This window comes from Heterocephalus glaber, unplaced genomic scaffold (assembly GCF_053883595.1).
Source record: "Heterocephalus glaber isolate CG9 unplaced genomic scaffold, H.glaber_assembly_v1.0 deba00001561, whole genome shotgun sequence".
NCBI classification, from domain to species: Eukaryota; Metazoa; Chordata; class Mammalia; order Rodentia; family Bathyergidae; genus Heterocephalus; species Heterocephalus glaber.
Window position 1 is genome coordinate 8,719,357 of NW_028258349.1, and position 26,609 is coordinate 8,745,965.

The 26,609-nt window shown below is 45.4% G+C and overlaps 1 long non-coding RNA gene across 2 annotated transcripts in view; it reads right to left on the bottom strand.

The window, feature by feature from the left end:
• Window positions 1-16,740, bottom strand: part of LOC110344743 (uncharacterized) — a 66,428-nt gene extending 49,688 nt beyond the window's left edge. For both annotated transcript variants that reach the window (XR_002387524.2, XR_015443114.1), the window contains exons 1-3: window positions 16,429-16,740; window positions 13,352-13,446; window positions 5,803-5,874 (exon numbers count right to left, since the gene is read on the bottom strand). This is a non-coding gene — a long non-coding RNA (uncharacterized LOC110344743). The remainder of the gene's footprint in view (window positions 1-5,802; window positions 5,875-13,351; window positions 13,447-16,428) is intronic.
• Between the last annotated feature and the right edge of the window lie 9,869 nt (window positions 16,741-26,609).

Below are 26,609 nucleotides of genomic sequence, written 5' to 3' on the forward strand. Positions count from 1 at the left end.
GCTAAGCCAATTTTAAATAAATTAAATTTCAAAAATTCATTAACATTATAACAGCTATTACAATGAGAAAGAACCTTCTAAACATAAAATTAGTGTGATGCACACCAAAAAAATGATGAAGCTAGCTTTGTAAACACTACTGACGTTTTATGTAAAAACATATCATCACCATAAACAAAAAACCAAATAGACAAGGATTAAAATAAGCAAGCTAGATAAGGAATTAATTTCCTTCATGTTTAAAAAACTACTTAAAAATCAATGAAAAAAACCCCGCCTAGTTATCTACCAGGAAACAAAATCAATTAGTGATCCTTTCTAAGTTGTGGGACTTCTAGCAATCTTTATTTTTATTCTTCTCTGTATTCTTTTATATTTCGTAGAGCACATGCTACTTTTAGAGGTAGAATAAAATTGGACACTATTTAACCCTAAACGAGTGGGATAGAGAGAATGATTTCCAAAATATGAAATTTAATAAAATATTAATACAAATGGATAATAAACATTTAAAACAATCATATTCAGTGATTAAGGAAATAACAAATACCAATATTAATGTATAAAATTTAAAGAATTTTTATAAAGCAAATACTATTCATGGTGGAGGAATGGGGTGATTATTATTGCTTGTCATAGCATAAATGGACAAATCCCTTCTGGAAGAAAAGTCAGCAATATCCTGTAACTTAGTCCCACTTATTTTTGTTGTTGTTGCTGTACTGGGGAGTGAATTCGGGGACTTTTCACTGAGCTACATCCTTAAGCCTTTTTTATTTTTTATTTTGAGACAGGATTAGCCAGGTTGGGCTGAAGTTCTCCTCCTGTCTCAGCCACTCAGAGTGCTGGGATTAAAGGCATGTGCCACCACACCTGGTGTTCTAGTCCCACTTCCAACTTCATCCTTAGCCCCATATTAAGCAGGCACATCCTGATTTATATACATGCGGGTGACATAGAGGATGGACATTGGTGTCCTTGCTCTCCTGCATCAGGGGAAAGCTACTCTCTGCATTTGGAACTAGATGATTTCTTTACCATCTGCGACAACCAAGAATGTCTCCAACTCCCAGCATGTGCTCCACAGGTACCTGGGACACGTTTCTGGGAAAGCCATTGCCCACGATGAGCCAACTACACCTCTTGTGCCTCATCGCTGCTGTCTCTGGCAGGTCCTGCTTTACACATTTCCCTTTCTAAATGGATCAAGTCCAATGTCATGGGGACAATGAGCTGTGTCAGACGTCTGGGTGGAAACCCTTAGCTTATGTCCTGTACTAAGTGATCTTGGACAGGCATCTCTCCCTTCACTCAGCACACAGGTATTAACCACCTGCTGTGTCCTGAGTCCAGTGCCAGGGTGCACACTGGTGAACAAGACACCTGGGGTGAGTCTTACACCTTTGGTTTCTTTATTCTTACACAGTGATGCAAACACACTTGCCCTCCAGCCTTAATATGCTTAAGCCCTACCTCAGTACATCAGAGATCGATTATATGAGCTCGCATGCACACTGTGAAGTGCTGTAAACCTTCCTTAGGGCCTCCCCAGTTATTCTGTGAGCACTGCAGGTATTGGGTGTATGGAATCGCTTTCTTTCCCCCTTTGCCTAGACAAAGAGCCTGACAGTCCTAGTAGTCAAAGTGCAGGCCTGGATTAGATAGGGGCCCTATGCTGGTCACACACTGCTGGATACTGAGAAAGCTTCTGCTATAGCTTGGACCAGCTACAAAGGCAAAAATCCAAGAATCACCCTAGAAACTTTCTTTTTGATCACTCCTTTCCCACCACCGTATCCAAACTGTTATTAAGCCCAGCCCAGTTGATTTTTACGACTTCCTTTCCTCCAGGCAAAGATGAGACCTGTCCTCCCTATCTTAACACTTTGGTTCACAAAACTGGACGGCAGCCTCCTGCCCCAGGGCCTCTTCTCAACTCGTGTCTCTAGCTCCATGCTTCCTTCATTAGCCTCTTTCCTTTCATGCTCCTTCGTCTCCTATGCATTTTACATGTGAGAGAAGTCATCCTCAAACCCTAAGGACGGACAAGATTATATAATGTCCCTGTTCTAGTTCACACAACTTTGCTCTCATACGCGAAGCATGAAATCTTTTATTTTAGGCTTGTTTGTTTCTTCCTTTCAATTTTCTTTTTTACTTTTTTCAGTCCCGGGGATTGAATCCAGGGTCTTCACACTGAGCTGTGTTCCCAGTCTTCTACAATTTTGCGACAGGTTCTCTTTAAGTCACTAACTTGCCCAGGCTGGGCTTGAACTTGTGATCATCTTCCTTCAGCCCCTCAATGAGCTGGGATTGCAGGTGTGCACCACCCCTCCCAGCTTCTGTCATTTTCTTGATTTGGCCTTCCACTTCCACCCTCTGCTTTGCTTATCCTGTGCTTTTCCTTCTCCTGTGAAGCGCTCTGCATTCTAAGCGTTATAATGAACCCAGTGGCCTTGTCTGCTCTCATCTTTAACCAGAAACATAATCGCCTCATTAACCTTTGGGGGGAAGTTCGACTCTGCCCCACTACGGGTTGGAGGTCTGGGTTTCTGGGCGTGCCGGTGGCCTCGGCTCTGCTGGTCAGCCAGAATTAATGGGAGATCAGCGCGTTGGGGCAGGGCTCTCATTTGCTAGGTGGAGGAGCAGGCATTATTGATTCCCATGGCACAATACTCTGGCTCCTTTGCATTTGGACCTGTTATTAAGTTTGTGCACATTTCCTCAGACGAGGGAGGAAGCTCAGGGACATAAGATATTCAGATTGTGGTTTATCATAGAGAGAGGTAATTCCTTGGGATATTCCTTCTGGTATTGCTCACCCAACAGGGAATTTTAAAAAATAAAATAAAATAAATTGAAATCGGAGTCAGCTCTATCAGCTACCATTTTGACAAGAGGTTTGGAGCTATGCCTGTAGCATTCATTTCCAATAAAGCCAAACTCACTCCCTCTACTCCTTTCAAATTTACCAAAGGATTGGTTGGGTAAGTTTGTCCAACATCATCAAAATTTTCTGGACCCTATGTGAGTTATTAGAGATCTTGGAAGTAGGTTGGAGTAACCCTCAAAGTCCAACTCTCTCCTAGGTGATTCACATCTGTTATCTCATTTAATCCTCACAGTAAGTTTTTGAGGCAGACTTGATGGATCAGCTGAGGCTCAAAGAAGTAAAGTAACTCACTCAAGATTGGGGAACTAGTGAGAGCCATGCAACTAAAAGAAGAGTCCTGGTCACATGGAAGCCCATGCTCTGATATGTGCTGTCATCACATACTGTGTCTCCATGACCACCCTTCTTGTAAAACTTATAGAAGCCATGGAGACACCACAACTGAGTCTTCTGATCACAAAATGGACATAGAACTATCTCTGAGCAGACAGACTTTTCTGGAGCTGCTTCTATCATTTATTTGATGGTTTTGGGAAAATACTGAGCATAACGAGAAAGTATCTTTAATAGGACAAAGGCAGATGAAGAAATCTTCCAGATTACATCATGAAGTTGTACAAACCCTCTTCATTTCTAGTTTAAGACCTTTTTCCTGAAGCTCAGGCAAAGAGAATCCTATCTGGGCCCCGTGGTCTTTGTACCATTGTTGTAAAGGGCTAGGTATCCATTGATCTCACAGGCATTTCTGGAGGATCTTTGGTCAAAGCACAAGTGGGTTGGTCACCATCTTTGACCTCCAATTGTTCCTTGACTTAGTACCATTGGGCTGCTCTAAAAATAAAGCATAAACAGAGTGGATTTGAAACAACAGAAATGTATTTCTCACAGTTCAGGAGGTTGGGAAGTTGGAGAGTAAGTTACTGGTAGATTTGGTGTCTGGTGACAGCACTCTTCCAGATTCATAAATTTCTTTTTCTTCTATTCTCACACGGTGGAAGGGAAGAACTCTGATCTCTTGGGGTCCTTACAAGGTGTGATGTTTAATTTTGATTGGTGTGAGAAATCGCTAGATTAGTAAAACACACTTTTGAGTGTACCTGGATAGGTTGTGGCGATGTGACCTTGAGCATTATGTCTGGTCTCTGGCCCCATCCTTTCTGGCTTTTCACTTGCTCTCTGCTTTCCGAATGCCGTGAATTGGGAAGTTTTCCTCCTCCATGCCCTTCTGCCATGACATTTCTGCCTTGGAGCCAGCTGATCATGGATTGAGTCTTCTGAAACTCTGAGCCAAATTAAACCTCTCCTCCTTTAAGCTATGGGTGTCAGGTGTTTTGTCTCAGCAATGGAAAGCTGAGTAGTACACAAGAGTAACTAGCCACATTCAGGCGGGCTCCCCAGTCACTTCCCCAAAGTCCCAACTTCTAATATTATTACATCAGAGATTAGGTTTCAACATATTAGTTTTGAGGGGACACAGGCATTGAGTCCATAGTAGCTTGTAAACAAATCTTCCCAGAACACTTGCAAGTAGCTTGGTAGCCTGTGAAGCAGGTGCACTGGGAGCCAGAGGAGGGGCCCTGGCCGTGCCTGGATGAGCAGGAAGTATTCCTCTGAAGACCATGGGAGTGGACATTCTTGTGGGTGCACCTCAGGCTCTGAGGGCTGCTCTGTGAACCCCTGCTCCCCACTTCACTCTGTAAATTGTTGCTGGATTCCACGGTGCTGTAAGGGGTAGGTGCACCCCCACGGGCAACAGGAGCCTTCCCAGGCAGATGAGCACGCGTCATGACTCCTGGTCTGCTGTGGGGATCTCAGTGTCACAGAAGTCTTCTCCAGCACCAGGGACTCGGTGTTGCCATGGTCAAATATCTGGTAGTTCAGCCTAACACACACAACCTTACAGTTTTTGTATTTTTTTCTTTTTGGACCTCAGAGACAAAGAAAGAATTAATCATGCTCCTCGGTTCAAGATGTTTTATCATGGATGGCAAGTACTGGACGCCTTTGTTCTTATTTTCAACTTTCTTCCAACATTTTACACCCTCAGCCCTTCAAAAGAATTCTTTTTTAAATTTTGGGACAGGATCTTGGTGTGTTACTAAATTGTCCAAGCTGGGCTTGAATTCACCATCCTCCTGACTCATTCACTCAGAGTGCTGGGATTGATTACAGGTGTGCTCTACTATGTCTGGACTGGCAGGTGTATCCAACCCATGGCTCATGGACCACATTCAGCCCTGGACAGCTAGTCATGAGGCCCTACAAGACTGCAATCTTCAAAAATATTATCCCATGATTTTAGCAGTATTTTTCATCATATTGCGCAGTTCTTGAGCACTGACTGTATAGGTGAGAGCTGAATGTAGTGTAGGGAAGGATGCAGAGTGATACTAACTCTGCCCCCTGACCCTGCCACACACACTCAGACAAATCTAAACCTGTGCATCTAAACATCTAACCCAGGTCCTATATCAGATGCTGCCTGTTCTGTACAATACTGAGAGTAAAACACAGTGATTTTTGATAACAGTATTTCAATCTACCTACAAGTATGTGTGCCTGTGAAGGCAGGCATTTATTGTTATTAAGCAGATGAGTAAATTTTCCTAGTTATTTAACTTGGGCTTTTATTTTAGAAAATAATTTAATACGCTCAAACAGCAATCGCCAACCTTTTTGGCACCAGGGACCAGTGTTATGGAAGACAGCGCTTTTGTGGATAGGCACGGGGTTGGGATGATACACAGGATTGCCCAACCTGGACCCCTTGCATGCACAGTTCACAGGGCGGTTTAAGCTCCTATGAGAATCTAAAGATGCTGCTCATCTGGCAGGAGGCGGAGCTCTGGGGACAACGGCAACCAGGGGAGTAGCTGTAAGTGCAGACAGTACAGATGCAGTTCGCTTACCTGCTGCTCACCTCCTGCTGTGTGGCCCTGTTCCTAGCAGGCCAGGGGCCTGTATCACAGGGTTGGGGACCCCTGAGTTAAAACATATAAAAGAAAGTTCTGTTACTTATAGATATGAACTATATTAAGAATTTCATATGCAGCCAAAGCAGTTCCTTTTCACTCATTGTGACCCAGGCCAGCCAAAAGTTCAGAAAGCTGTAGTTTATAGTGAACACTATATACTAACCACCAGCTATACCTTAACATATTACTGAAGTTTTTGTTTATAGTACATTATCCATTGACCCAAACTTTCATCCACGGATGAATCCACTTTGAAGGTTGGATCTGATAGGTCAGGCAAGTGACAGATGAGAGAGTCCATGAAAGAGGAACCCCGTATCTGCTTCCATGATCCTAAAAGCATTTTAAAGTAATCTCCAAATAAAATGTTCTCACATTTTGGTGCGATGCCTACAGTTTGAAAGTATATGCATGTATGTGTTTATTTAATCTTTGAAACAGCCTCAGAAGATAGCCATTGTCACCCTTCTCATTCATTTTACCACTTGGCAAACATAGGCCTCCCCATTGAAGTGACACGTCTGGGGCCATACAGCTATTACCTGCCATCAGCAAAGATTTGGGCTCCATTGTTTGAGTGTCCAACGCAAAGACGGAGCTGGGACAGAGAAAAGATTACCATGGGGTCAGGTCACAGTCAGGGGAGGAGGCCACTCCAAGGCGCATCCAGTGACAGCCTGGGAGCCAGGAGCCTTTATGACCATCTCCATGTTTTAGGTGAGAAATTTATCCTGCCTAGGCCTCAATGTCCTCATCCGTAAAATGGATTCCATCTTAATAATCACAATGGCCTCTCAGATAAATCATGATGATTAAAAGGGATCATGTAAGTTGGGAAGTATTTTTATCCTCAAAGTCAGAGTCAATTTTTTCTGAGAAAAAACCTGGTTGAAGTAGGTATGTCAGGATTTCAAGCTCAGTTCATGTCCTAAAAGGCTGTATGGCAGTGGGAAAATCCTTTCCCCTCTCTGGGCCTCAGATTGCTTACTGAAGAGTCTGAATGAGATGGTTTCTAAATGTTCTTCAGCCTAGGGATTCAAGCTGAAGCAGAGGTAGGACCTGAGGCTGTTCCTAGGGAGCAGATAGGGGTGTGTGTAGGTGTGTGGATAAGATTATGTGTGTGTGAGCACAGACACATTTGTCTGCACACGACCTTCTGTGTGGATGCTTATGAATATGTTTATGTGCATGTAAATGTGCACTGAGTAGACATGCATTTGAGCATGCACGAGTGAGTGCATGTATTTCTGAGCATGTACATGTGCTTACACATGCTCATGTGTGTCCATGGATGTGAGTGAGTGTTTCTATGTGTGTAGAGGATGTTATCAGGTGGAGAGATATTTCTGGGAATTAATAACATGCATCCTCCCTCCACCTTTCCCTGATTGTACCCAAAGCTCCACCTTCCCAGCCGGACAAGGGCACACATGTGGTTTGCTGCTCTCGGAACAGTAGTGGTGCTGATATTGGTGGCCAAGGGCAGTTTTTAGGGTCCAATGCAATCAAACTGGCCACATTGGTCTGTGTTCTGAATCCTTCTGTTTTCAACACCTTGGTACTATATAGGCAGGACTGGTGGAAGGCGAAGGAAGCAGAAAGATAGGAGCAAATAGAGCTGAGAATGGAAAGAAAGGCTTTCATGTAGGAAGAGAACTTGAAGGGAGGATCTGGCCTTTCTTGGCTTTGTGTTAGGGTCCAGTGAGGGAAAACCCTTAGTATCAGCCACCTTGGCATCCTAGGGAAGTGCTGGGAGCAGAAACAACTATGTCATAGGCACAGGAAACATTCTGGATGAGGGGCAGGTCTGGCTGAATCCAAGCACCACGGAAGTGGCAGCCCCTGCTCCCCTCTCCCCAGCCCCCAGGGCTCTGCCTTTGCCTGTTCCTGCTGCAACACAACTTCCAGAGCCACCTGGGCCTGGCAGTTTGTCACCACTAAAAGCCTCATATCCTGGCTCCCCTTGCACTATTAATCTCGGAAAAACGCATTGTCAAACCTAATGAAAAAGGGGAAGCCACCAAGGAGAAGGTGTCCACACCTCGGGCTGACAGTTGTCAGGCAGGCAGGCAGCAGCTCCCTGCTGAGGACAAGGCTGCAGGAGCAGAAGTAGAGGGAGCGCCTGGGGAGATGGGCAGGGGACTTGGGGCTGGGGCATGGGGAGAGCCAGTGCCTGCCAAGAGCAGGTGGCCCCACTGCGTGGCAGGACAGAGGACTAAAGACAGGGCTCTGGTGGGGACACTTCCAGGGACATGGGGCAGCACTCCCAAAGAGAAGTGCCACCTGACCAGGGTTTCTCATGGTTGCTGACACGTTCCAGAGAAGGAAGCCCATGACAGCTGGCAGCTGAGTTCCCAGCTCTGCCCTCCCTCTGAGACCAGGCCAAAGGGGAAGACAGCTCTAATCAGAAGCTGCGCACAGGCCCATCGAAAGGTTTGAATGGATTTGTAGAATGTTCATTTTTACATTTCCTATAAACTTTAAATTTGGGATATTTTACATAAAAAGCCAGATTTGGCATTTCTCTTGAAAAATTAAAAATATTGACAATTGAGGGCAGATTACTCCATGGTGGAAATCAGTGACAGCTGTGGGATGGTGACTGGAGGGAGTGAGCCCTCCATCCACCCTGGGGCCTGCACTCTTCACCCCAGCTGGATTGATAGCCCTCGCTGGTCCCCGGCAGCCCATGGCTGCTGAGTTATTCATGGGCACCAAGAAGTCAGCCTTGTCCTGCAGCCTGCTGTCTCCTGTTTGCTCTCAGCATTGTGTTGTTGCCAAGGTGCATGCTGGAGTTTTGCTAACATGAAAATCAAAGGCAGGGATGGTTGGGCAGGCCTGTCAATCCTAGCACGCTGGGAGGATGAAGCAGGAGCATTACAAGTTCAAGCCTTGCCTGGACAACATAGTGACTTATAGAGACCCTGTCTCAAAATAAAAAAATCAAACAACAGTTTGGGCATACCGTTCAGCTGGAAGGTCCTGTTTTCAATTCTCAGTATAACGAATTCAGAAAGAAGAGAAAGAAAATTGAAGGGAGCGTCCTTGAAACTTGCTGTCATGGCTCCCTACCCTCTTCCCTTCTCATCAGGGCCATCTCTCTCCCTTTAGCTGGCCTTGCCGTCCACAGGCCTCCCATCCAGGCTCAGATGAATCTCTCTACCACCCCTCCCACCTTGATACCCCTTGTAAACTGCCCAGGAGTCCTGAGGAGACACAATGGACATGGACCACTTCCAGCAGCCAGCAGATTTGGCTAGCAAGTGGTTCCCAACATGCTTGGCCAGAGGAGAAATGAGGAAGCAAATTTCCTCAGTGAGGAGGCCCAAGGGTTCCAGAGAGCTACCACGTCCAGAAAGGTAACGTACCGTGTGCAACAGAGAGGGCCGGAAGAGGCTGAGCTCCATTAGGAGGGCTTCCCAAAGGAGGGGAAGCTGGAACAGAGCAGGCGCAGAAGCTAAGAGCAGTGGGTGGGAATAGCACACTCTGTGCCCTTGCACTTGAGCTTCCAGTTTCAGCTGTGTGGATCAGGGCATCCCATTTAGACTCTCCAGACCTCAGCTTGCTCGTGTGCAATGGGGGGATGTTAGTGTCCACACTCTCCGGCAATGAGGCAGCCCCCCTTCCTACAACTCACAGCCACTCTGCGTCCCTTCTTGTTTCATCACTACTTTCTGGGCTAAGCCTTTCCTGGGCTTCCTCAATGCTGGTCCTCTCTGCTCTGTGTACCAATAGTTTTCTGCAAGCTGCATTGAGAAGGGACCAAGAAACATTTCTTACTTGGCTGAAGGTGGGGATAACATTGGAGAGATGAGCATGGAAGCCAAAGTCACTTGCAAGTGGGTGACATGGAGGAAAGCAACAAGGTGTTAGCTTTCAAGTTGAAAAGTGAAATATTTAACAAAATACTTTTATCACATTCCTCCTGCTTCTTTATTCCCCAAGGCCATTTCCCTACACTTGAGAAGAAGGGTTGTCATCACTGAGAAATAAGAACTAAGGAGTTCTGTGAGCTACATGGCAAGCACATACCCTAGACTGAGGAAAGACAGGCAGTGAAAAGTGAGCTAAGGGTCACAATGGTCTACAAGTTGGACAGGAATAAGCAAAGCTACACTGCAATTTAAAAAGTATATAAGGGAGTAATCGAAATATATGGTGAATGTTTAAATTTATTACAGGAAAAGGCACATTGCTATTAATCTCCCTCAAAATACTTCCCCTGGATTTCAGCACACTTATCCCATCATTTGTGCCACTTTCTGAAGCAATTCTGGAAGTCTTCATTTAGGAATGTCTTTATGAAGCATCAAAAATTCAGTGAATGCTGCTGTTAAGTACCATCGGGTAGAAAGGCAGCCTTGTAAAATCATCACTGCACTTCCTCATGCACCTTACTCACCAGATCTGGCACTAAGCACTTCTTCCACAAAGTCAAAATGACCATAAAAGGTAAACATTTGGAACCAATTCAGGAAATCAAGGCAGTCACAAAAGAAACCCAGTCACAAAAGAGGACTTCCAGAACTCCTTCAGAGAATTGCAAGAATAATGAAATAAGTGTGTTTGAAATAAGGGGGGAGTATTTGGAGGAGATTCATGGCAATGTCTTTTCCTGCAATCCATTTTTAAACATTCAAACGTTCAGCATATTTTTCATTTTTCAATCATACTTTCATTGTGCAAATATGAATGGTAACTGCCCATCATCGTTAGCCTCTGGGAAGGATGGGCTTCTCCATTCTATTCCCATCTCCCTTTTCTACACCCAGGAAGAAAAGCTACTATGATGAGTGGAGGAAAGGCTGTCTCCTAGTTCATGGGATCGTGGGCAGGGCTTCTCCCTCTGAGGCCTCTTTGAATCTTCCAGATGGCTGTAAGGGGCCTTAAATCTTACCAAGAATGAGGATGAAGCCAAGGAAAAGACTTCAGGTAGGCTGGATTCTGGGGCAGCACTGACTGCATGGCATCCTCTAAGGGTCTGGGCAGCTCTTCTCTTCCAGAGGTAAACTCACTGGTGTCATTTCCCCAGTGCCTCTGAGCTTGCCCTTTTCATGGGCACAGAGGAACTTTGCATTGCTGTGACCTTCTCCACCTATATTTCATAACTCATGAGCAGTGCTCTTTGGAGTTTTGAGCCGTGGCCAGATCTCCACCCTTCAGCATCCCACAGCACCTCTACCCCCAGGTCTTTGGCCTTGTCAAGTGAGTGCAGGCTGTTTGGGGACAAGAGACTACAACACGATGAATCTCTTTCTCCTCATCCACCTGAGGATGCCCAGACCCATTCCTATTCTGGGAGGCCTCTTCTATAGTGTGTGTTTTCCCTGAGGGTTGGGGAGCTGCTCTTATGGTGCTGCTTACAAGGTAGCTTCCTTGCTTGGTGCTGCTCCATGCTGGAGGGCCCGGCCAGATCCTACTCACAGAGATGTCCCTGGCGTATCCCCACACAGCAGCCCAGAGGAGGAGTTCAAGGGCTGCTTGAGAAAAGCGGCTGTACGATTTGCAGAGATGCCCCTAGGTGACAGCTGGGAGGAGAGATGGGGCTCACGAGGAGCTTAGCAGCACTGGCATCCTTGAGGCTCCACATTAGGCTTAGCTGGGCTGTGGTTTTCCTACCCAGGTGGCGCATCAGTCTACTAGGGCCGTGGACAGAGAAAGAAGGAGAAGGGAGGGAGGAGGAGAGCAAGGCTGGGAGAGAGGAACAAAACACTTCTTTTGAATAAAAGAGATAGAGCCAAGCAAGGTGTGAAATCCAAATGCACACCACATACACATACACACACACGCACATGCACACACACACGCACACACCTCTAACCTGCATGACTAGCCCTGAAGTTGAATCCCACCTGGGAACATCTTGCAAGGCCCTGTGCCACGCAGCAGTCTCTCCGATGGATGGGTGCTGAGCCTGACTTTTAGCAGCAGAGAAATGGAGACACTTCTGGCAACCCATTGGAATTCTATGGCCTAGGTCTCAAATTTTCTCTCTGTCTCTCTGTCTGTCTCTCTCCTCTGTCTCTCTCTCTCTCTGTGTCTCTCTTCTTCTTCCTCCTCCTCCGCTTCATTGTCTATGTTATCTCTCAGAGTTCAAAATTCCTTCTGGGCAGCATCACCAAGGTGGAGAGTGACCGTTCATCACTTTTATGGGTCGCCCACATTGCTGTCCTCTCCTGTTCTGGTGGCCTTATGTGGGGCCTATGTAGACAAAGGCACTTGGTGGTTTCCTTAGTAACCCAAGCTCTGGGAAGAAGACCGCACCACCTCATTCCCAGCATGCTTCTTCATGTGGGCACTGTCTTCAGAGGGGCGGGGCTGGAGTCAGGCTCCTCAACCTGCCAGGTAAACAGGGAAGGGATGGGGCATTGACATGAGAATTCTCGGGAAAATCTCATGGAGCAGGGACCAAGAATATCACCAAGGCCATGGCCATGGAAAGGAGCTCCAATCTCCCTTGAGAATGCCACTTGCCTGTGTCTGCAGCTCCCCAGACTATAATTCTTCAGTCAACTCAGAGGAAGACACTTCTGCCATCTGGTCATCTAGTATCATTTAAATAACTCAAAACTACAGCACCATCCTCCCTCACTGAGCTATCTCAGCAACTTCTACCACTAGCTCTGCCCAAAAGCAAGACCCTCACTGGACCCTGTTCTCTGGCACACAGCAGTGGCTCCCACACCTTGGAGCCTCTGAGCACCTTGGATGCAGGAGGACTGGGGTGAGTAGAGTGAGGCCTGAGAAGCTGCATTTCTAACAAGGTCCCTAGTGATGCTATGGTCTGAAGACTGTAGTCACCATGATCTGGAATCCCTGGTTCAGGGGGAGCTCTGAATTCTGGTTCTCCATGATTTTGCTTCTCTGTTTATCTTTCTCTCCCAGCATCAGACAAGGCTGCCTGAGGATGGATGGGATAAAGGTCTTTGGGGAGAGTGATATGGCACATGTTTTCCTTTGTTCTCCTTGCATATATCCTTTCTCTTTCATGATTGTACAACTCTTCTGCCATCGATGTGCCTTGGACACTCTTGAACACGTGTGTCGATTCAGGTGACAACCTACACATTCTACAACCTTCTGATGCCCTCCCTATGTTGAGAAGTCCAGAGGAGTATGCCGGAAGGGGTTTATGTGAAAGATCGCAAATGAAGCAATGGAAAGAACCATCTAGAGTCTTGTAGGAGGGCAGGGCCGTAGGACCAAGAGGAGTGTCTCCGAGAAACAGGTTGAGCACCTAGTCTGTGCCACAGGCAAGTGGGCACGAAAGAGGAGGCACAAGAGCTACGCACACAGAGGATCCCACGAGGGAGTTAGGTTCAAAGCCGCACTCGAGGGAAAATCAACAAGAGATAAATGACCGCCAATCTTTTCGAGAGTAGATTTGTGGAAGCTTTAGTGTGGCATCCCTCTTTCAAGCCCACCAGGAGTCATGGATTCTGCCAGTCAGTGTGACAGAGGCAGAGTCACCCACTGTACTTACTTGTAAATTTTTGCTTTTTAAACATTTTCTTTTATGTGATTTTTTGTGGCTAGTTGAACTTTCATAATTTCTTCTTGCGACTCCACTAAATTCACCTGGGGAAAAGTAATCGACAGTTTATCATACAAATTAGTCACTTTTGAGAGAAAAAGGAACACAATAATTATGGAACAAGGAATAAAACTAGCTCTGTGCTGGGTAAAGCAAGGATGTTGGTCATTCCACTGCCAGGAGATAGTAGTAGTCAGAGAGATGCCCCAGAAAGCGCCATCCAAGTCCTCAGAAAGGACGCTGCAGAGAGGCGGGAATGGGGGCAGCTCAGCACTGCTGAAGAGCTTTCTCGGGCAGGGCAACTGGTGCCAAGCTAGACACTGAGATCTCTGGCCACCAGATGGGGAGAGGATTTGGGCTGAGACCCAAGAGAGAGACTGAGCAGCTTAGGCAAAGAGCACTCTGGGAAGGCAAGGTACCACTGGTTTCCCTGCCATTTCTGCTGAGGACTTGCTCTATGACTGACATCTCACTTGTCCTTTCTGGGTCCCAGTCTCTTCCTCCATAAAACAGGAGTGTTAGTTCTCTACCTTCGAGGTATTAAGATCATTATGCTTATGTATTGGAATTCAATAGTACAACACTCTGATTTTAAAAGACCTCAGCAAAGTGCTTCTGGTGGACAAATCTGGACCCTCTCTGTTTTTTGTAAATACAGTGTACTGGAACACAACCATGCTCATTAGTTTATGTACAGCCTGGCTGGTTTCGCACTACTAGGGCAGAGCTGAGCAGCTGCAGCAGAGATCTTACAACCCATAAAGTCTAAAGTAGTATCTGACGCTCCAAATAAAATGCTTGCCAATCTTGATTGAAAGGAAATATGGAGAGTAATAAATCAAAGTGTAAAGAATACAAGGAGTCCACATTGGACTCTGATGCTGACCAAGTCTTACCTCTGGATGACACGATCTAGTATTTTTCCCAATGTTAAAAATAAATAAACTTCAGGCAAATTTTAAGAAAGTTTTCTTCTGATAATTTAAATAGGAAAATAAAAGCCTCAATATTTTGCTACACAAAAACTTCCATGATTAATAATTCGATGCATTTTCTTCCAGGCTTCATTCTAAACATTTTTGAAAATGCTGAGATCACAAAATTTTGTGTCTTGCTTTTTACATACTGTATAATATAAACATATTTCTTTGGATTGAAGCATTACTCAGGAAGATCGGTGCTTGTATATAATATTCCATCTTAGGGGTGTGCTGTTATTTATAGAATTATTCTCAAGTTGTTGAACATTCAGGATTTTATGTTTTGCTAATTGTCATTACTAGTTTTGGGAGACCATCTCCTTGGTCATTACATGTTATATTCTTAGAAAAGTTTCCTGAAAATACATCACCAGGTCAATGAGAAAAGCATCTTTTATTGCCAAATAAAGTCATGCATGCTACCTTACTCTTGCACTTAGTAAAGAGGAGGAGTCACATATTAGGCACAACACAGGACCCGATAACGTCTCACTCCAAGAAACTTTAGCAAGACAGCAGCAATGAGCCACACATGGTGGCACACTCCTGTAATCTCAGCATTCTGGGAGGCTGAGGCAGGAAGGTAACAAGCTTAAAGCCAGTCTGGGAAACTTAATGAGACTGTCAAAAAAAAATTAAATTTAAATTAAAAAACAACTGAGGATTTTGCTCAGTGCAAAGGTACTATGTTCAATCGTCAGTACCAGAAAAGAGAAAAATGAGCACACCGTGCTTTTCTTCAGCATGACAGTTTTTACCTTGGGAATGGGACAGAAAACCCTGATGTCCCTAGTAATCAGGCCACCAAAACAAAACTGAATGCTGGAGCCAAAAACAAACCACACCTGAATCTCCAAACACATAGGTAACCTTCTGAGCATAGGTGCTGGGGTGGGAGGGAGTTAAAGAATCAGAAACCCAGGACCCCCTATGCCTAGGCTGGTGCCCAGCCTTGGGGGATGAGGGAGGGCCTCCTTCTGTCTGCTTCCCTTCCTGCTTGTCCCAGAGTTAGAAAGTGCACGTCCTTAGGCCTAATGGGGTAAATGCTTATTATACTTCGGGCTCATTTGTAACATAGGCACCTACTACCATCCCACTCCTCATGCAAAATTGCCAATTTATGGCAATATTCCTTGTTTAGAAAACAAGGCTATCCAAACACTATAATTACAACGTGCATCGGCAGCCCAGAGTTCCCTACATTAATGCACAGACTCCAGATACATTCGTCAAATAGAGTTTTTTTTCTCTTTGCCTTCTTCTCTGGGTACTTTTAAGTTCAGGGACAGAGAACATGTCTTCATTAGAAACATTAACATTCACAGGCTGTAGTAAATTTTGACAGTGAAAAGGTCTCTGTAACCTTTAGTTGTGCAGAAATTTACTTCCCAAGAAAATTACATCTGGCACTGTCTTAATTAATGCTAGCTTTCTTTTCTGAAAATTGTGGGCTTGTCAGTAAAAAAGGCAGAAAAACCTGAATTTAAAAGGCTGGACACAAAAGACGCCGAGAAATAAAGCTCTGTGAGATTTCATAATATTGCTCTGTTTTTGTTCTACAGTAAGGAGATGAAAAGATCTCATTTGATTTTGCCAAATGCAGCAACATACATGTAATGTAGAATTGATTTGCATTTTCTCTCTTTTGTCTCTGAGTTTTATCATGTAAAGCGTGCCTGGGAAGGTATTCTATTTTAAAAGCAGTAGGTCAAATAAAATCTATACCTGTGAGGAAAAAACATAATGTATGACTTCATATTTTAGCCTTTGTCTCACTGCTAGTATTAATTGCAACTAATAATAAGGACTGTGGCTGTTTTCTCACAAGAATTTTGATTACCTGATGCTTTCTCTTCCTGGTTTGGAAGAGGGTCTAAGTACACTGGGAGAGCTTGGCTTTATGTCCAGAAATTTCTATTTTACATGGATCGGACTTCTATTTTAACAGTAAGAGGCTTTTGCATTCCATGGGGTTTTGAGATTTATCTAGGTTCATTTTTCCCCTCCCTCCCTATTTGGCTTTGCATTTTGATTATCTGGCATTACCTTTCTGTACTTCGAGGAAGAAGCCTCACATACAAGATCCTGGGTGACTCTTTCCAACATACTTTTCATCACATGACACGAAGTATACTTGTAAAAATGTCTCAGTTTTGCAGCCTGTGTAGAGGGTTAGAGGAATGAGTGGAGGTGCAGGGTCTTGGAGAAGCTCTGTGTCCACTGAGACCCTCTGGACTCCGATGATGGGAGAGAGGAAGCCACTTGTCCAAAGTCACACAGGAGGCCTGGGGGTCCCTTCCAAGCCCCCGGTTCTGTCCTCACCACCACATGATATTCTTTATGCCAGCACTCTGGAAGGAGAACTCTCAGTTGTTCCACTCTTCTTATTGTGATGCATAAAAAATACTGATGACATCATTGTTATTTTTTCTTATGTCTCCACGACTTTTTAAAAAAATTAGTGTATGATTACAGTACAGGATAGTTACATTTATTCTGGGAAATTGGTATGTGTGTGTAACACATATTGATCATTTTTGATCTCTTTATGCCTCCAGGACCCCGATCCCTTTGCCCATCTCCCCATCTTCATGTGCCCTTTTGTTTCCTACCATTTCTTCATTATTTTACTCATTTATTTATCATCATTGTTCTTGACTCTGGGGAAGTCCCTCCAAAAATGCACAGGATCACTGTGGGGTCGTGAGGTGATTTCAGCGGTATCTGTCCAGGGGGGATCACAGGAGAGGATCTTGCTGGGCACTCTTGGTCCGCCGAGAGTCAGGGCTGAGACTGCCATGGGCTCCCGCACACTTGCAGGGCTGTGGACACTGGCTGGCCTCCCCTTTTAACAGAGAGAGCAGGCTCGGGCTTCCCCAAGCCTTCATATTGAGCTGGAATTTAATTACATGGCTTTGTTTCCATTAAAAGTTTTTTTATTGTTATTTCATATTTATGGTAAGTGCTATTAGTTTTTTTATTCATGGTAATGATATAAAGCTTCTTTTAAAAATTAAATCCATTTAAGTAAAAAAGGATGAATATAAATTAAATAAAAATATTAAGTAAAATAGAGTAGTAGCGGTTCCTGGGTGTGGCCAAAGATGGTGAGAGTGGTGGATAAGAGGCTGAAGTCCAAGTTGGACAGAAGTGGGTCCAGCAGACAGAGAGGAATAGGAGAGGGAGGGTTGGAAAAGTACTCTTGGGTTCTCAGATGGGATATGTTTTTCTTGACTTCCCAGGAGCTCTTTACTTGAAGGTTTGTATTACACTTGATTTACATATATTTATCAAAGCCTGATGGCCCTGCTCCCCCATTTAGTAATTTACTATCCAGTGTGTTGAAGGGATGTCCCTCCTCTCTTCACCTAACACAGATGCCTGCAGTTCCACCGCACCCTGATAGGAGGCAGTGTTTTAAGATTTTTAAAATAAAAGGATGTTTTAAATAGTGCATGCTCTGGCCTGATGGTGTCCTCTATTGCTTTGCCTGAGTTGTCATTCAGGGTCATATAATTTAACAAATCATAACATATTTAAAAATAATACCTGGGATTAATGTCCTCACATATTTTTCCCAGCTTAGTACCTCACCCCAAATGAGTGGGCAAGTCTGGGGGTGGTACTGGAGATGCAAAGAGAAAAAAGGGATGCTCACTAGCACAGGGAGGGAATGGGTGTCCCCCTTGAAAAGGTAGTAGCTTATTTAAGGTTATTCACATGGGGGGGCAGTGGGGCCTCATGGAGGGTGTGGAAGCTGCAGGGTCTGGGAGGCCCACGGGAATCAGTGGGGGTACATGGGGATTCCTGGAGGTGCTGGGATTGTGGGAGGCAGTAGAGTTTGCTAGGTGTCCTGCAGGCTGGTGGGGTCCAGGGGTCCATGCAGGGATAAGAAGCCTTTGTCTTTGGGAAGAGAGAGACTACTATGCTCTGGACACAGTGTCAAGACTGCCTGCATCTGCCCCTCTACCCCCTCTACCTCTTCATACTCTACCTGCCTGCATGTAACCACTTATGAAAGTGAACACTGTCCATTTGCAAAATTACAGATCAACCCCAAAGAAGGAAAACTGAAAGATCTGAGAGGAGCCAGTTGCTAGTATGAGACTTGGCTCTGAGCATCCTGGAAGTGAAAGCAAAAGAGGAACGGAGGCTAGCATGCTTCCCAAACTTCAGTGCAGGTCACCTGGGTTCTCATAAATGTGCAGACTGTGATTCGGGTAGACTGGCCAGGGACCAGAGGTTGCATGTTTGTAGCAAGGTCCCAGGGAATCTTACTGTGAGAAATGACTTCAGACAATCAGGGTTTATACTCTGAAGAAAGGGAAAACACCAAGTCCACACTCAGAGATACAAGGCCAAATGCAAAGATGCGTCAAAGTGGGTACCAGAGTGCAGTTCTAGGTTCTACCTGAACTTCCTGCAAGCTCCCTTTTCCCAGTCTTTTCCCTATTACCCTTGGGCCTCAGTTTACTCAAAAGAAGGCTAAGCAGGAGATTCTTAGAGCTGCTCTAGGATTCTGGTTTCCTATAATAGACTCACTCGCAGCTGGCTTTAATATATTTAGGTGTCTCTGATTCTATGTAAACTGAAGGCCTTTCTGTCCCCAAATACCTTCCTCAATTCCAGCCAGGTTGCCTGAAATGCCACCATTTGTATAGCATTCCTCTGGGGACAAAAGGCTCACTTACAAAGCACAGCCATGTGGAGAGAAGGAGCAGATCTAAGCTTCTCTGATCAGACTGGGTACAGCCTAGGGCAGGGCAGGGCCACAGCCAGGTCCCTCAGGGAGAGAAGAAAGGTCTCAGAGGCACAGGCTGCCTTCTCTCCAAGCTCTCAGCAGGAATAAAGCACATAGGCAGCCTCAAGTGAGCCTTGTTTTCCAAAGAGAAAGACCTCCAATGGCCCCAACCTCTTGGGCCAGCACATTGCTCTTGTTGGAGGCAAACCTATATACAGCTTCTGTGGCCACGGCTTGCTTTTGAAGACAGAGAGAGAGAGAGAGAGAGAGAGAGAGAGAGAGAGAGAGAGAGAGAGAGAGAGACAGCCAAGCCTGTGCAGCATCTGAGAGTCAGGACTGAGGACAGATCTTTTTCGTCCTAAAGACAGTGCTTTCTTCTTTGGCTCTAGAAAAATGTCCTTCCTTTGTGGCAGTGCAGAATAGTGTCCTGGGTTTTCCTACCTACTCTAGATCCTCTGTCCAGCCAGCAGGTGTAGACAGGGCCTGGAAATTGTGGGCAGACGCCTGGGGGCTTTGGCTGAGTCCTGGACCTTCAGCACTCCCTCCGTTCCTGGGCATTCCCTGCAGGCCTTGAACAGGTGCTCCATACTGAGCAGAGCTCAGGGAACCCTGGAAAGCTGAAGCTTGAAAGCACCCTCTAGATCACAAGGAGCAAAGGTGTTGAATCTGGGGCCTGTGCACTTTCAGGGCTTACAGGCTGAATTTGAATGAGGATCCTGGGCCCACAGCACTGATACATATTGTGTGCACCATGTATTTCTATTTTCATGACACTTTCAAAGGGGTTTTTGATGCTAAAACAAAAACAAAATAAAACAGAAAAAGACACCTTTAATTTGCAGTGGTAAAGTGAGACTGCACAGAGGGAGGGGAGGGGGCTCACCTTCAATGGTGAAAGCTCCTTTGAACATTTCTTCACACCAGATCCATTTCCAGACTTCTTTTCCGATGCATACCACTGTCAGGAGAATCAACCAATCTCTCCTTTGCAGACTGAGGCCTCCCGAGACCCCGAATCATGGCACACTTAGTACAGCCTGGCACTCCAACTTCCTGGCCCCGTCCAAACCCTGGCCAGGAGGTATCTGTGAACCTTGCCACACCCAAGGCCTGGTCCAGCTGCCCAGGTGACCAGCCTGGCCTTGTACTACCTTCCTTCATTGCTGCTTCATCCATCTCAGCTGTCCACTGTGTCACCAGTCCTGGGGTGGCCCTTTGCACCCCCCTACACCACACTAGCACGTTCCGGCTGCTTGCACATACTGTGCACATCATTTCTCCCCTGCATGGAGCTGCACAGAGGGCTGGAGGGGAACAATATATTACCACGTTCTTTGCCTAACAATTGGGAACACATGACACTTGTATTTGCCCCAAGATAATGTACAAATATGTTTTACAGGGTTTCCTAATGATAATCATGATATTTCATTCTTCTTGCCCTTCTAATAACGATAACAGTCTAGCATTATTATTTTTTTTAACTGTTCTCAGCGAGTGTGACATTCAGTTCAGAGAATCGAATGTCAGCAAGAAATCCATATGCATTCCCTGAAGCTGGGAGAAGCCCCTTCCATTTATTTTTAGGTTGCAGTGAGAATGAAGTGATCTCACCTTATTATTTTTCTCCCCCTTAGAAAGGTGTTTGGCATTCAGCGCCTCTCTGATGTTTATGCAATCCAGCCTGAGGTTTAGGCAATTGAGACCTCTTTGCAAGCTGGTCTAATCAGAGGGTGGGGTCTTGATAGACATCCAGGCTGCTCTCATCTTTGGCGAGGGGGGGGCCCATCCTCCCTCTCAACAAGAAATCCTTTCGAAGTGGGCTTTTTATGCTGAGTGGCAAATGGCTCAGGCTCCTCAGCAAAAGCCTCGACTAATTAGCAGGTAAGACAAACACATTAAGGTTCCTCCAGACACTAGGTAGAAACACCTGTTTTGATTTTTTTTTCTTTTCTTGGGACATGTCTGACTTGCCAATGTGTTCATTCATCTTTATCCCCCATCATCAGGGAGCCTTGTCTTCCGGGGTACCCAATAAAATGTGTGTGTGTGGTTATTAGCAAATAACCATCCTGGTTAATACTACTACCTGCTGCAGCATGCTCACATGTGTGAGGGGTTCACCAGAAACTGTGCATAAGAAATGAGAATTGATCAAAAGGCAGAAAAGGAATAGTACAGTGTACTTGCTTAAGATGTGCAAGGGTTCAATCCTCAAAACCGAAAAAAAGGAAAATAGAGACACAGCTGTGACAAAATTGCTTACGATAGAGGTTTAAGTTAGAAGAGCAGTTTTCATCCCTTTCCTCAAAATTCTCAGTTTTAAAATAAAGCAGCCAGATGCAGTGGCACATGCATGTAACTCCAGCACTCTAGGAGGCTGAGGCAGGAGGATCACAACTTTGAGTCTAGCTTGGGCAACTTAGCAACTTAGAGAGACCCTGTCTCAAAATAAAAAATAAAAAGGACTGGGACGTAGCTCAGTGCAAAGGTCCCGGGTTCAAGTCCCAGTCCTGGGGGGAAGGGGAGCCATCATTATTTAAATCATCTGAGCTACTTTGACCTATTGAGTTTTTTCCTCCGTTTTCTGGGGTTTTTTTTTTTTGAGTGGTCACACTTGAGACAAAGTATCCTCCTTTTGATCACCAAACGGGGAGAGCCTCCTCGAGGTGGAGGCCCTCTGGGGCAGCCTGACACTGCTGGAATCATGACTGCAACTATGATGGTGTTACTCCACAGCTAGGCCCAGAGATCTGATTATTTAGGGAGCCAAGAATTTTTGTGGATGAGCACAATGAAATCCTCAGAGAGCAAAATCAATCTTTTGCAAGACCCAAGAGCATTGATCCTGGGGTGCGCTGACGGGTTCAGGCTGTTTAGCTGTTTGGAATGACCGCGCAAAATGAGCAAGTTGTTACAGTTTGAGAGTTTGGGTATTTATTGGCAATCCTTGCACTCATATGATTAATCACACATTCGAAATGTGCGCGCCATGGAAATTGACTGCAACGCAGCAGAAACAAAGTTTTCAGTTATCCTCATATAATAAATTGAAGCTATATCCCTAAGCAGAATTGTCTTCAAGACTCCAATTTGCCTTGTTACAAGTGTTGTTTATACAGTAGTTAGCAAAAACGCAAGTAATTACATACAGAATTCGTTCTAAGCAATTCTTTATCCCCTCCCCCATCCCTTATTGGCTTTCCATCGTCATTACCTAATATTTTAGTTGATCTCAGGGAAAACTTGACTGGTGAGGTGTGGCCAGGACATGAGTTGGTGACTTTGGAGATCTGTGGAGCACATCTGGAGGCAAGGGGCAGTGGATGTGGGACCAACCCTACCAGCTCATGCCGGAACTTCCTGCCAACCCCAGGTGTCATTTACAAGGAGGACATCAGAATGGTTTCTGTGTTCTGTTTCACTTCCTAAAGTGGCAGTTATTCTGGAGAAGCCTCCTATGTATGTATGTATGTATGTATTTATTTATTTATTTTTGAGGAGGCTCAGTTTTATATACACATGGTGCTGTAGCGAGCCACATCTGTTTTGGTTGCAGCACCCAGCAGGATTTTATTTCATAAATATCATCTGAGTCGGGATATGGCTTTCAGAATGCAAATTATGTGTAAGTGAGTAAACATTTTAGTGGCTGTGCAGCCCCAAGCACAGGAGGGGAGAAGGGCACCAGGAGGCAGCCCCAGCCCCAGCCGCAGAGACCCTGGTCTGGGTCCCAGCAGAAGGTGGGCTGACTGGGAGTCATATTGGAGAAGGGTCAGGATGAGCTCAGAGAAGCCCTCCCAAAAACCCATGCAACCAGAGACTCCTCCTCACTCTCCCTGGAACAGAGACCTCATCCATATCTATCAGGAGAGGCCTAATTATAGAGCTCAGAGATTTTAATGGCACAGGGAAATTTAAATGCAGTGGAAAATATGAATATTCCTAAGCTAGCAGTCAAAATACAAAATGATTGGCTTCCAAATCAATGAATTATAATTTCCAAGCGGGTCCTCAAAGGTGGAGCCTCTTTCCCTTCCCAGGAAGAGTTTTGTGCAGGCAGCAGATTTTAATGAACCTTGCTTCTGGATTTTGTTTCACAGAGCTTGGTTCCTCATTGACACTGCTTCCAGAGCTGGTGCCCAGTCCCTCCAAGCAGATCAAAGAAGACAATGGAGACAGTCATAGGTCCTGGTGGCCAAGCGAGGCCCAGTATCTGACAGGTGTACTGGATTGCAGCTGTGAGTTTTTGGGTGCCTGTGGGGAAGGAAGCAAGAGTGGGAGAGAAGGCATTTAACTACAGCCTTCCTTCCAAAGGCAGCCTCCCTCACATGCACCTAAGCCTCACACCTCAAAGTCACACTGCCCTTTTAGCTGAAGTCTTTTCCTGCAGGCATAGCCTGTGGATCCTATGGGGAACTCGCCCTTCCCAGCTCTGAAGGGTCCCCACCTGGTGGGGACCCCTTGATACCAGACACTTCTATTCCCTAAGAGCACCCCTATATCTTTACCTGTGGAGGAGATAAGGATGTGTCCCAGCTGCTGTCCATACAGCCCTCAAACTGGAGAGTCATACCATAAATCCTGTTTTATTTTATGGACAAATAAATGCTGAGGTAAAATATTCCAGGATCGTCACTTGAATATTTGCCATAGCAGCGGTACTGTAATAACCACAGTGACATTAATTTACTGCATTGTGCCGTGGGAAGAAGGAAGAGGGGGAGAGGGGCATTAAAAGAGAAAAATGACTTGCCTTCGAATTTATTGGGATTGGCCTCCCTCATTTTCAGCCATCATTAGTTGATTAGGCCCTGATGACAGTGTGGACAGTTGTGCCGGAATAGTTGGTACAGAGACGCCCTGCAGGTATGCTGTTAATTGAGATGGTGTTCATCTTGTAGTTACTGAATGTAACTGCAGACATGGAAATTGGTGGATAGTGTGGCGGGATGCAGCAGAAGCAGGGCTGCACTGTGGCCAGAGGCTGTGGGCTGCGGTGGGAGGGTCTGGTCTCCATCCCTTCCTATGACATCATACCACCCACAGTCCTGGCCACTCCATCTTCATTCTGAGTGTGCCTGTGAGTTTGTCCAGAGAGCACACTTGCCCTTTATCCCAGGAGTGTTCTCCACCTGACACTGAGCAGCCACCCCTAAGAAAGCAACTTCACTATGTAGAGCCTTGAGGATTGAAGTTTGAAGGGTGTTGTTCTAAAAGGCTCTCGGACACATCTCATATCAGAATTGAGATCCCTAGGTTTTCCAGGCAGCCCAGTCTTGCTACCCTTTATACTGCAAAAGTGATTCCTTATTCACCTGCAGAGGGAGATCCATCAGCACTTGTAACTATGGTTTGCTGTCTTAGTCCATTTTCTCTTGCTATAACAAAATATCAGAGACTGAAATCATTTATAAAGAAAAAAGGTTTATTTAGCTCAACGTTTTGGAGGCTCAAGAGCATGGTGCTAGCATCTGTTCCACTTATGTGAAGGTCAAGTGCTGTTCCATGTGTGGCGGAAAAGCAGAAGAGGAAGTAAGTGCACGCAGAGGAGAGGAAGAGGACAAAGGAGCTGACCTGGTTTGTAACAACCCATCTTTGTGATAACTAGTCCATTCCCAGGAGAACTGCATTAGTCTACTCATGAGGGCAAAATCCTCACAATCCCACATGCCTCTTGAAGGCTCCATCACCTCTCAACATGGTTACATCAGGGACCAAGACTTGACATGAGTTTCCATGGGGATAAACCATATTCCCATACAGCACCTGTTCACTGTGCTAGGGTCCTGGGTAGAGTGAAGACCTCTAGACCCTGTGCTGGAGGCCAAGTTTCATGTTCATAAGCTCCACTTGTGGTAGGCTTGGCCATGTCTGCTAGGCAAGGACAGCTGCAGCTATGTGACCTTCACTTGCACATTTTCAGAGACCCATTCCCACGTTCTTTCCCCCAGAGCCAAGAATTACCTGCCAAAGGTGCTTAGGAAAGGAAACAGGAGCTGACATTTTTGGGGTGACTTAGTGAGGGCCACATATCTTCCTAGGCACTTACATGCACTGTCACATTTAACCTCTGTGTACCCCATTAATCCCTATGTAGGTTAAAGGAAGTGAAGCTCAAAGAAATGAACCTGTGCAGTGCTTCACAGCATGCAGGATCCCGGAATGGAAAGTGGCAGGAGTGGTCTCTGCTTCTTGGGGGTCAGGTGGCTGCAAAAACTCCAAGGTCAGACTGCCAGAGTGGAATCTGGCTATGCCTCTTATCTGCTCTGTGACCTTGAATGCTTGATTTATTCATTTCTAAAACAGATACATCTAGGAGACAGTGATGTGGGCTCAATACTTGCTAGTAATTCTTACTGCTGGAGCGGATGTGGTTGTTAAAGGTCTATCAGCAGCTAGCTTTCTTCAGGTGCAAGTCCAAGAGGAGGAAACACAAGATTTCTCCAGCTCCCAGTCATGTGAGAGGGAGTGCTTCCTCCCCTCCCACCCCCACCTCACATTGCTGTGCCTGTCATGTCTGGATAACTAGACAGATGCTTGGGCTTGAAGGGTGACAAATCCACTCATGAGATACAGCTTGCTAAGTGGCAGTGGCCTTTTATTCCTGACATCTTTCCAGACCCTTGAAGGGATTAGAACTGGATTAGCTTGAGATGAGGCTGGCTCTGCTGTTATCACCTGTTTATACGATAATGACATTATCTAGTTTGGCCCATAAGGACCTCTATCCATGGAAGCCTTTTTCTCTTTCATCTGGAGAGTTACAGACAGCATATCTTTAAATCTAAACAAACTCACTGAATCTTCAAGATAAGTGGGGAAAATATCCAGTGGGAAGATGGGAGACTCTCTTTTCCCTTTCTGTTCAGTGTGAACAGGAATTTTTAAGCTATGTACATTTACTGAGAACCTAAACTCTTCTTGCTATTTTCCACACTGGCCTCCATTTCTCTTTTCACATGTGCGCAGCACTTTGAAGTTTGCAGAGTTTTTTCGCCCCTTCTTAACTTATATGATTGGCATGACAGCCTGTGAGTTGGGCAGGGTGGATTCAACACCCATTATACAGGCAAGGATACAAAATGCAAAGCTCAGGAAAGCCAAAGAGCTTGCCAACACGCATGTCATTTTTAAGAAAAGAGCCAAGATCAAACCCATCTCATCTGGAAAAATCCAGCATTCATTTCACTGCCTGAAGCTGACTACAACCTACCCTCTGCCCAAGCAGCTTTCCCTAACGCCAATCCCCAGGACCCTTCACAGTACACATCTGCTCAGGCAGATGTTCCAGGAGATCCTTGGCTGAAGCCCCTTTAAGCTTCTCATACTTAAAAAAAAATCATCTTTATTGAGATATAATTCACATGCATATAAGTAACCTGGTTTAAGTGTACCAACTATTTGCTGAGTTTGGGAAAATGTATACAGTATGTAACTACCACCGCAGTCAGGATTTAGAACATTTCTACCCCCAAATTTTCCT